Raw genomic sequence first — 11,623 nt, 5'->3', positions numbered from 1 at the left:
GACCACCAGAAATGTTGTGTTCCTCGTTCAAATGTCATTGATCAGCTCAGTTTTCTCCTAGGAGCTCTGTATGTTCTCCAGACCGGTCAAGAGTCTATCACAGGGCTAACACAGAGAGACAGATGAGCAATTTAGAGTAGCCAGTTAACTTAATCCACATGTCTTTGAACTGTGGTTTGAACCCATGCATGCACAAGGAGAACATACAAACTCTACACAGAAAGGCCCAGGTCGCCTGGCAGGTTTAAACCCAGAACCTATTTGCTGTGAGGTAATAGTGTGATGCTAAATTGCTTGTAGGTGTGAAGTGTGTGTGTGTGTGCGCACATCATCCCTTTAGATTGACTGCTGCCCCAACCAGGCTGTATCCCAACCTCACACTTCACACTCCGTGTTCCCAGAAAGTGCTACAGATTCACAGTAACTGTGAGGATCAGGATAAAGCTGTTACTGATTAGTGAACTGACATCATTTTGGGATGTGGGAGGAACCTAAAGACATGGGGAAATGCCACAAACTATAATCAAACTGAGAACCCTGGAGCTGTGAGGCTGTAGCTCTGCTCACTGTGCCACTGTGCTGCCCCCAAGCATACTGTAGTAACATGGCATAGTATCCATATTATGTGAAGATTCCAGCAGATAAAACGTTACATCTAGACCCTTCAACATTCTTCAGTTTATCCCTATGGAGACATTTTTAATAGTTTCTCTTTCAAAGAGTGTTCTGAACAGGAACAATTTATGAAGCTATGGACCCTTAACTATCAAAAGAAACCTTGAAAAACCATTTTGTCTTCGGAAGTATCTAGCTTATGTAGTTTTAAATATTTATTATAGTATTGTAGGTATGGAACGGTTTTTGACCAAGTCCCCTGAATATTAAGAACTAGAGCAACGATAAAGCCATAAGAGAAACACCAGTTCATTATAAACCAAGAAACAAAGCAGGTATTCTGCAAACCCAGTACATGATGATATGGTGCCATTGCTTGCCATGTTGTTTCTTTCAGGACAATGAAATCATCACCCAGCACATGCCCCTGTGCAGGATAACAAATCATCCTGTTCCCTTGCCAGACCTTTTCTGAGAAGCTTTTAAGCAGCTAGCTCAGAAGTGAGGGAACTTTCACGCTTTTTACTCATGGCCAAAGGTGGCCTGTTTAATCTTGCTAGTATATAGCACACAGGAGACTGCCTACTGATCCCTGAATATGCACCTGCAGCTGGTCTGAATGGGAACTCGGCCACTTATTGTACAGTCATGCCCTACAGCCAGGATGGCAACTGCAGATAGTCCCACACTAATACATTCACATTTCTGATATTAATTTAATTTTACCCCATGTCGAACACTTTTTCCAGAAAAATCCCCTGGCCTGACCTACTTTCCTGATGAAAGTGATTGAAGGCAAGTGCCTTCATGCTCTATTGTCATGAATATAATCATGGTAAAAGGATCGTATGCACACATCTGCAGGTGCAAACACACACACACACAAACACACACACATATATATGTGTGTGTGTGTGTGTGTGTATAGACAAGTGTTTTACTGGCATATACGGTACTTGTATTTTTCATATGAGCTACATCCAGGACAGGGAGAACTACAACCGTGACATAAATCTCTGTATGTCATTCATAAGGATATTGATTAATTGTTTTGATAAATTTGGGTACTTTTTATTCGTGAATGTATCAATATAATAAAAAGAACATCACATGTTAGCTTGACGCTATGAAGTTTATCTTCTCATGTTGAAAAACTCACATTTTTCATATGAAATACATCACAGATCTGAGTGACATATTTTCCGATATTTCATTCCAATGACATCACATCCAGTGTTTTCCTGCTGACTTGACACGCGTTGTCAAAATGGCGAACCGGTTCAAAATTTAAATTCTTTTGATTAACTTGCGGATTTTTTGTTGTTGTTGTTTGCTTGTTTTTTTGTGTGGATATGTCCATATAATATAAAGAACATTACACAGTGGCACAAAGATATGAAGTTTATCTTCTTGTGTTGAAAATATTTTCACTTGTTTGCTATAATCATCAAAATTAAAGCAAAAAAAAGCTTGCAATATTTCACTTTACATGTAATGAATACAAAATATATGAAAGTTTAACTTTTTGAATTAAATTGCAAAATTAAATGAACTTATATATTTATAAACCCCATTAAACATTTAGAAATTTCACCAAAATATCTTGAAACAGTCCATTGGGAGCACTGTATATTTGTGAATTATATAAAGTAAATTATGTTTTTTTTAATGCATTTTTTTATTTGTGAGGAATAGGGATACAGAGATTTTGCTGACACTGCAGTGTTATGTAAATATATTATTTCAGTAGGTCATGGAGCAGAAGTGCAGAAATGAAGATCTCATCCCAGCCAACATTCCCACAGACAGCTGATTCAATCCCCACTTTTGTGGAGCACTGTACTGTGGTTCATCATTTGTTTAGGTTACTCTTGTGACCACTGGGGTGTCTATATTACATTAAACTGAGAGAGAGACAGATGCACTCTCTTGCAGAAATACATTTGAGCTCTGTTATGGGAGTCCCTATTACAGATTAACTTATTTATCCAGACAAGATAAATGAGCAATGGAGGGCATTCAATTTTATTCGATTTGAAAAAGGCAAGGATTATGTTCAGCAACCTTCCACCTCAAATTCAATATTGTGTATGTGTGTGCTTGTGAGAAGAGATAAACACACAGGGTTACTAAGGAGTATAAATAGCATGCCATGTGTTTAAAATAAAAAAGCAGTTCACAAATTAGTCAAAATGATCATCATGTTCAGTGGACAAAGAAAGATTATTCTGGAAGTGGCAGATAGGCAATTACTGTACATCCTCCATCCATTTACTTCTTATGTGCCATCGGGTTTGAATATAAATGTCTTTGTTCCTCCACAGCAGCAGTTTTTGAACTTTTTTGCAGTCAGGGACTGCTTAAGTATAAAATATATTATTCCACAAAAACCTCATAGTCCAATTGGCATATTAATCTTATACAATGTGTACAATAATATCAAGGCTGTTTACTATATCCAGAGAGTTGGCATTATTTACAGGGCGGCTTGGTTTGAGGTATTGAATTTTGGTTTAAACCCTACCATGGTGACCAGTCAAATTGATTAATAACTATAAAAATTCAATAATTAATATCAAAACTTTGATAACGTTGACTTGTGATTTTCCACCACTATAATTAAATATAAAAAGTAGGTATACTGGCTACGTTTCATGGAGTGCGCTTTGAGAACGAACTAACTGTTGCCACAAAGTTGGAAACACACAAGTACCTAAATATCCTATGCTGTAGTATTAAAATTTACCTTCACTGGAACTAAGGGGCCCAAGCATATTCCAGCAGGACAATGTCCCTGAGGACAAAGCAAGGTTCATGAAGAAATGGTTTGCTAAGATTGGTTTGGAAGCATTCAAGTGGCCTGCACAGTACCCTGACCTCAACCCCTTTGGGATTAACTGGAACACCAATGTGGTAGTGGGGGTGTGGTCAAGCATTGGTTTGTCAATTGAGGGCGGGGCCAGGGAAGGTGAGTGGCAAAGTCATTACACCTGTTATCAATTAATGTGGTGTGTGTGTGTGTGTGTGTGTGTGTGTGTGTGTGTGTGTGTGTGTGTGCGCGCACAAGTGAGCAAGTGAATGAGTGTAGTGAAGCTGAAAAGCAATGAAATAAAGTCTGGGTTGACATCATTTCCCACCTGTCCATGCTTCAATATTACACTCACGTCAGAGATATACTACAACCAAGTTCATGTTAGGCCTCCTTGCCTGACATCATTGCCTGACTTCACTAATGCTTTTGTGCCTGAATGAGGAAATCCCTACAGCCATGCTCCAAAACCTAGTGGAAAGCCTTCCCAAAAGAGTAGAGGTTATTATAGCAGCAAAGGGGGAACTAACTCCATATTAATGCCCATGGGTTTCGAATGGGGTGTTCAGTGGTCAGGTGTCCACATACTTTTGCTCATATAATGCACTTGAGTAATTGTAATTTGTTATCATACATAAGGTTTTTTTTTGTTGTTGTTGTTGTTGTTGTTGCATGTACTTTACTCTTGATTTATTCTTGAATATTTGTATTTAATTACCTTTCACAACTACATTACACAAAAACATTTTAATCTTAAAATTTTTATTTCGACCTTGAAAGTTCTCATTATAAATCACAAAGGTCTATTCTTTTCTCAGACAGCCGATGACTGTAGGCGACATATCAATCAAATGGGCCCAGATTAGCATTTAATCATTTCAGTATAGTATCCAATCATTATAGATTAGCATCCAATCAGGTTTATTAATGTAAAAAATCTATCAAGAATTGACACAATTCATCATCAGTGTTGACCTTCTCATGCTGCACAATGTAGTTAATGCTATAGCTTTCCATGTACTTTCACAGACGGACAGGCTGCCAGATTGCAGTGTGGAATTTGAGATGGATAACCCTGGCCCTACCACCAAAAAATCCCCGTTTCAATATGCTGAACTAAGCAAAGACTTTATACAATAAAAGGTCTCCTTTGCCTCTCTAGAACTCAAAGCATGTTTAGTTAAGTTCTGCTAATCTGCCAATGTTAAATGGTTATATATAACTAAGTTAGCCTGTTTTCTTTGCTAATATCTGGTAAGACTAGCATCAATTCCAGCTAACGTAGCTAACATAATAGTTAATGGCAAATATGAATGATATTTTCATACAAAAAGGCATAACTACTTTAAAACAAAAAATCTTACACTAACAGTTTTAGAAAAGTTTAAAAGTTGCTTTTCACATGAAAACATGACATTAACCTAATTTGAGTAGTTAAAAACTTTTACTTTTTGCTTTTTAATGCTTGACTAGCACTTAGAAGTCTTAACTTCTAAGTACTACTTTTAACTTCCACTTAAGTTGTTGGCCTGGTGGCTTCTGATTGGCTCATACTGGATTGGCTGGAAACAGCCCGCCCCTTTATGTTGGGCTAGATTATTTTCATATATCACTTAAAACATTCAGCCAGTTTTGGAGAGTTATCCAATAAGACTTTCACTCTACTTCATGTCTGTCTCATCCCATGTTATATAGTTGTGCAATTTAAATCATTTATTGACCAAAAAAAGCTGCCTTTAATCTTCCATTATAAGTGACTCAAGTAAACTCAATGAATGTTTTCTGTTCTTTTCTCAGTACAGACAAACATGTCGGAATGATTGTATGTGGTACTCACAGTTACACTAATAGATATAATACAACCCCAGTATACAGCTTGTAACTTGAATTACTTTCCTAAATTAAAAATGTAGGCTTGACCTTGTATAAGACATACTCCTTTTATGGAGTACTTGTAGTCCATTAGGCTTTACACTTTAATATTGATTTTTTTTTTTTAAATTCAAACCAAGGCAATGCTTTGTTATCTGCCCTGATGTACCCTCAGTGTCTAATTCTTGCTTCTGTGCTGGTTGCACAATGAGTCACTTGAGATGTATGGTTTAATGTGCAAGTCATTTTATCATGTTGCACCTTATATATATATATATATATATATATATATATATATATATATATATATATATATATATATATATATATATATATATATATAAACCATTTCCAGAAAAGTTGGGATATTTTCCAAAATGCAATGAAAACAAATATCTGTGATTTGTTGATTCACATGAACCTTTATTTAACTGACAAAAGTATGAAGAAAAGATTTTCAATACTTTTACTGGCCAACTTACCGGTAATTGTATTTTGTAAATATAAATGAAGTTAGAATTTGATGCCTGCAACGCACTCAAAAAAAGTTGGGACAGAAGCATTATTACCATTGTATTACATCACCTTTCCTTTAATAACGCTTTTTAATCATACAGGATCTGAGGATACTAATTGTTGCTGTTTTGCAATTGGAATTTTTGTCCATTCTTGCTTGATACAAGACTTCAACTGCTTAACAGTCCGTGGTTGCCATTGTCTGATTCTCCTCTTCATGATGCACCATACATTCTCAATAAGAGACAGACCTGGACTGGCAGCAGGCCAGTCAAGCACATGCACTCTATGTCTACAAGCCACGTTGTTGTAGTATGTGCAGAATGAGGCCTGACATTGTCTTGCTGAAATAAGCATAGACTTCCCTGGAATAGACATCGTCTTCATGGCAACATACTGTATGTCTCTCTAAAATCCCAATATATGCCTCCACGTCAATGGTACCTTCACACACATGCAACTCTCCCACGCTGTGAGCACTGATGCACAGATACTGGCTTTTGCACCTTTCTCTGATAACAAACTGGATGGTTGTGTTCACCTTTGGCACAGAGAACTCAACATCTGGTTTTATAGTCCATGGGGCTATATTTGTCACATTAGCATGATGGTTTCTCAGGCAGTGCCGCTTGAGGGCTCGAAGGTCACGCACATTCAACAATGGTTTCTGAGCTTACCCTTTACACACTGAGATGTCTCAGAATTCCCTGAATCTGGCCACAGTATTTTGTACTGTAAATTTTGAAAAACCTAAATTTTCTGCAAGCTTGCATTGAGAAGTGTTGTTTTTGAATTGACTAACAGTTCTCTCACAAATTTTAGCACAAAAGCATGAGCCATGACCCATCCTTGCTTGCAAAGATTGAGCCTTTGATGCTGCTCCTTTTATACACAATCATGTTACCAATTAACCTGCTTATTGTGGAATCTTCTAAAATGGTGTTACTTGAATATCCTATAAACTTTTCAGTCTTATTTTACCTCTGTCTCAATTTTTTTTAGCGTGTTGCAGATATAAAATTCTAACTTCATTTTTATTTACAAAATACAATTTAGTTGGTCAGTAAAACTATTGAACATCTTTTCTTTGTCCTTTTGTCAGTTAAATAAAGGTTCATGTGAATCAACAAATCAGAGATTTTTGTTTTTTATTGCATTTTAGAAAGAAGAGTGGCAAGTGTATGTCAGTAAAATAAAAAGTAGTGTGATCATTAAGTCCCTCAATTGCCAGGACCTGGTTTTCACAGGCAGTCTCTTGTCCCAGGACTAACCAGGTCCTTAAGCCACATGGCACACTGGGCAGCACTGAGCTCTGTTTCTATAGCCCTCAGCCTATTATATAGCTAGGGTTACAGTAGGCAGCCAGTCCTTTGGTAACTGCAAGAGTTTGACTCCCTACTCACATCTGTATTGTGTGATCATTTCAAAGGTGATTTGATGATCATTTGTCATTTCATTGTAAGATGTTTTCATTATCACTGTGGCATTTTGTCACTGAGATTTATTTTCCAGTTTGTTTATAACAGCGTTTGTGTAATTCTTGTTATTTCCACCTTGGTAAGTCGACTGTTTGTTATATCTGTCTTGTTTGCAAGTTAGGGAAGCTCATTTTTGTTACTTACAGATGACTTGTATGTAGCATGTCATGATACAAACAGCCTTGAGAGTCATCAGCAACAAAAAACAAGGTGTTTGTAAGGCTTTCGAGTAAAAGAAAGAGAAAATGTAAAACGTGTCATGCATATAATCAATGTATAATTATATTCTCTTTTTTTCTCAAATAGAGCAAATCAGAAGTAAAAGAAGCTAAGTACTGTTAATCTGATGACAGAAAGCAGTGCTTCTGTTCAGGATGTTTATGAGTCTAAGAATACATTTTAAATGTGATATGGTACACCGGGCGGCACGGTGGTGTAGTGGTTAGCACTGTCGCCTCACAGCAAGAAGGTCCGAGTTCGAGCCCCGTGGCCGACGAGGGCCTTTCTGTGCGGAGTTTGCATGTTCTTCCCGTGTCCGCGTGGGTTTCCTCCGGGTGCTCCGGTTTCCCCCACAGTCCAAAGACATGCAGGTTAGGTTAACTGGTGACTCTAAATTGACTGTAGGTGTGAATGTGAGTGTGAATGGTTGTCTGTGTCTATGTGTCAGCCCTGTGATGACCTGGCGACTTGTCCAGGGTGTACCCCGCCTTTCGCCCGTAGTCAGCTGGGATAGGCTCCAGCTTGCCTGTGACCCTGTAGAACAGGATAAAGCGGCTAGAGATAATGAGATGAGATGAGATATGGTACACCACATTCTTATAGGCATTGTATTCAATAAAAACCTTCAAAAAGTACTTTCAGTGCTTATGTTTTCCCAATTTTTTTTATCTTATTTTTACTAAGTGGTGACTAATTAACAATTATTCGTCGAAGGCGAAGTGAATATTGGTGAATAATAGCCAAGATGAAGTTGAGGTTATTATTCACTGAGTCTGAGGTGGATAATTGTTTTAGTATAAATACACAGGTGATTGTTTTTTAAAAATCATATTTAAAAAAATCATTTATTTCAAACCTCAAATGTAGGATGCAAATGTAACATGTGCAGACTTGTCACTTATCTATGCCGAGTGATAGAAAATACTTTGTTTTGGAATCAATAAAATAAATTACAATTCCACCTTATCTTTGAATAGTTTTATTCTTCGTAGCATCTTTAGTGCTTTTAGGAGCAGCATTTTTTTTCATCATTCGTAATTCTTCCTCACTTATGGTGATGAAGCGATTGGCCGCCATTTTGCCGAGTCACTCGAGGTGATTATTAAGAAATAGTCTGAATTTCCCACCCAATCTGCACATCCATCCATCCATCCATTATCCGTAACCGCTTATCCTGTGCAGGGTTGTGGGCAAGCTGGAGCCTATCCCAGATGACGATGGGTGAGAGGCAGGGTACACCTTGGACAAGTCACCAGGTAATTGCAGGGCTGACACATAGAGACAAACAACCATTCACACTCACGGTCAATTTAGAGCCACCAATTAACCTAACCTGCATGCCTTTGGAGTGTGGGGGAAACCGGAGCACCTGGAGGAAACCCACGCAGACACGGGGAGAACATGCAAACTCCGCACAGAAAGGCCCCCGTTGGCTGCTGGGCTTGAACCCAGAACCTTCTTGCTGTGAGGCGAAAGTCATAACCACTACACCACCGTACTGCCTCTGATCTGCATGTGATTTTCTATAATCACCTGCGTATTTATAGTAATAGTACATAAAGTAAAAATGGCACATATCATATTACATACATTCATATTTTTAACCACTGATCATTTAAATATTGGGGCAGTGTATTGTTAGAGTTCTGTTTAATTATTCTCTTTAATATTCAGCAGCTTAGGTAAACAACCAATTTATGATTCATACTGTCCAGCACGGGGGCGGCACGGTGGTGTAGTGGTTAGCGCTGTCGCCTCACAGCAAGAAGGTCCGGGTTCGAGCCCCGTGGCCGGTGAGGGCCTTTCTGTGCGGAGTTTGCATGTTCTCCCCGTGTCCGTGTGGGTTTCCTCCGGGTGCTCCGGTTTCCCCCACAGTCCAAAGACATGCAGGTTAGGTTAACTGGTGACTCTAAATTGACCATAGGTATGAATGTGAGTGTGAATGGTTGTCTGTGTCTATGTGTCAGCCCTGCGATGACCTGGCAACTTGTCCAGGGTGTACCCCGCCTTTCACCCATAGTCAGCTGGGATAGGCTCCAGCTTGCCTGTGACCCTGTAGAACAGGATAAAGCGGCTACAGATAATGAGATGAGATGAGATGAGACTGTCCAGCACTTTCCAAACAATATCATGTGTTTGAACACTAATTCACAGTGCTTTCTCTGTTTCTCTCTGCTAGCTAGTTCTGCACACACCTTATTAGTTGGTCACAGGTTGTTTGTGCACCTTCCAAACGGATTACAATTGAATCATCAGGTTTCAAGTAGTGATCCTCAGGTATTCGTGTTTTGCCTGAATTAAAAAAAAAAACTTTCTATTTGCAGTAAATGCCTACTTTAATTTTACATCGTCATTGATATCGGCAAACATTATATGATGTGAATCAAAGTTTGCTGAGTTTCTCTGAATCGTTACAGGGAAGGAGAAAGATGATACTGTCTCGATCAGTTTATTTGATAGCCATGTTGATTTTGGGAAATGCACATTGCAGTATATGAAGCAACTCAAGTCTCTCCTTTCTTTCATTCATTTTCTTGTTTCAGAAACATGGAGCAAAATCTCACTCTTTAAAAATATTTCTTCATCTTCTCATTCTCCTCTCACTGCTCTCACCATTTTCATGCCTATATTGGAAGCGACAGTATTTGTATCTTTATCAAATAATTCAGTTCATAACTTCTCCGAATGGCTCATCTGTTCAACATGCAGAATATGATTTATTTTCACTCAGTCTGGTATCTGACCTTTAAATGACTAAAATTATCCAGTTTCTCATATCCCATTCCAGTGCCTCCTGCAGAAAAAAAAATGATGAACTCAAAATAGATAGATTTTTGCACTGTGACTTTACACCCTAATGATTTTTCTTTTAACAGAGAATGTGTTGATTAAAATGATATATTATAGTGAGATCCTGAATTCACCATTATCCAAAATGTCAGTGTATATAATCAAAATTGCCAGATGAGTTAGTCTTATCTGAATGAGAGTGCTATGCATCCCTGATTTAAGATGGCAAAGTACTAAGAAGGCCCTCTTTGAGATGGTAGTAGAAGACAGAAAACTAACTGGATCAGGTATACGTTAATGTTGATTTGGAAAAAAAAAGTATTATTAAACAAAAATAAAAATACTGTCTATTACAAAGTCAGAAACTAATCACAAATCTTAAACTTTAAAGTGCAAAATTAATTTTAAAGTTTGTATATTTCTTCATTTATATATTATTAATCATATTATTTTTGCAGTTGCAGTTAAAGGATTTATGAAAGCCGAAAGTGTCTGTGGAGAATCTATACTTGTCAACATATGTTTTCATTTGCCCCATAGAGGGCAACATACTGTAGAATAATAATACATTAAAAACTAGTCATGTGAGATACCGCAATCATGTAGATTTCGAACCAGATTCATATGTTACAAATGTGTCATAGCACTATAGAATTACCCTATTAATTTGTAATTTTAGAGAAAGGCCACATATAGGGGAGACATGGGATGGTTTTAACAACAGGATAGTTGTAACAGCATCGCTTTCACCAATAAGGGTTTAACATAAGAGTCATGTGATCAGTTTCATGTTGACCACTCCCTCCCTGACCTTTCATGTGAATTCGCAAGGCTGTGTGAAGAAGTGTGCGGATTTTACAGCCAAAACATTAATTTTCAGGTAAGAAAGTAAATTTTTGGACCAAGTCTATATTTTGATTAGTATTGATACTGTAGGGAGTGGCACGGTGGTGTAGTGGTTAGCACTGTCGCCTCACAGCAACAAGGTCCGAGTTCGAGCCCCGTGGCCGGCGAGGGCCTTTCTGTGCGGAGTTTGCATGTTCTCCCCGTGTCCGCGTGGGTTTCCTCCGGGTGCTCCGGTTTCCCCCACAGTCCAAAGACATGCAGGTTAGGTTAACTGGTGACTCTAAATTGAGCGTAGGTGTGAATGTGAGTGTGAATGGTTGTCTGTGTCTATGTGTCGGCCCTGTGATGACCTGGTGACTTGTCCAGGATGTACCCCGCCTTTCGCCCGTAGTCAGCTGGGATAGGCTCCAGCTTGCCTGCAACCCTGTAGAATAGAATAATGGATGGATGGAAGGAATGATACTGTAGGAGTTTGAAT

The sequence above is a fragment of the Neoarius graeffei genome, chromosome 5 (assembly GCF_027579695.1).
Source record: "Neoarius graeffei isolate fNeoGra1 chromosome 5, fNeoGra1.pri, whole genome shotgun sequence".
NCBI classification, from domain to species: domain Eukaryota; kingdom Metazoa; phylum Chordata; class Actinopteri; order Siluriformes; family Ariidae; genus Neoarius; species Neoarius graeffei.
This window is presented reverse-complemented; position numbering follows the sequence as displayed.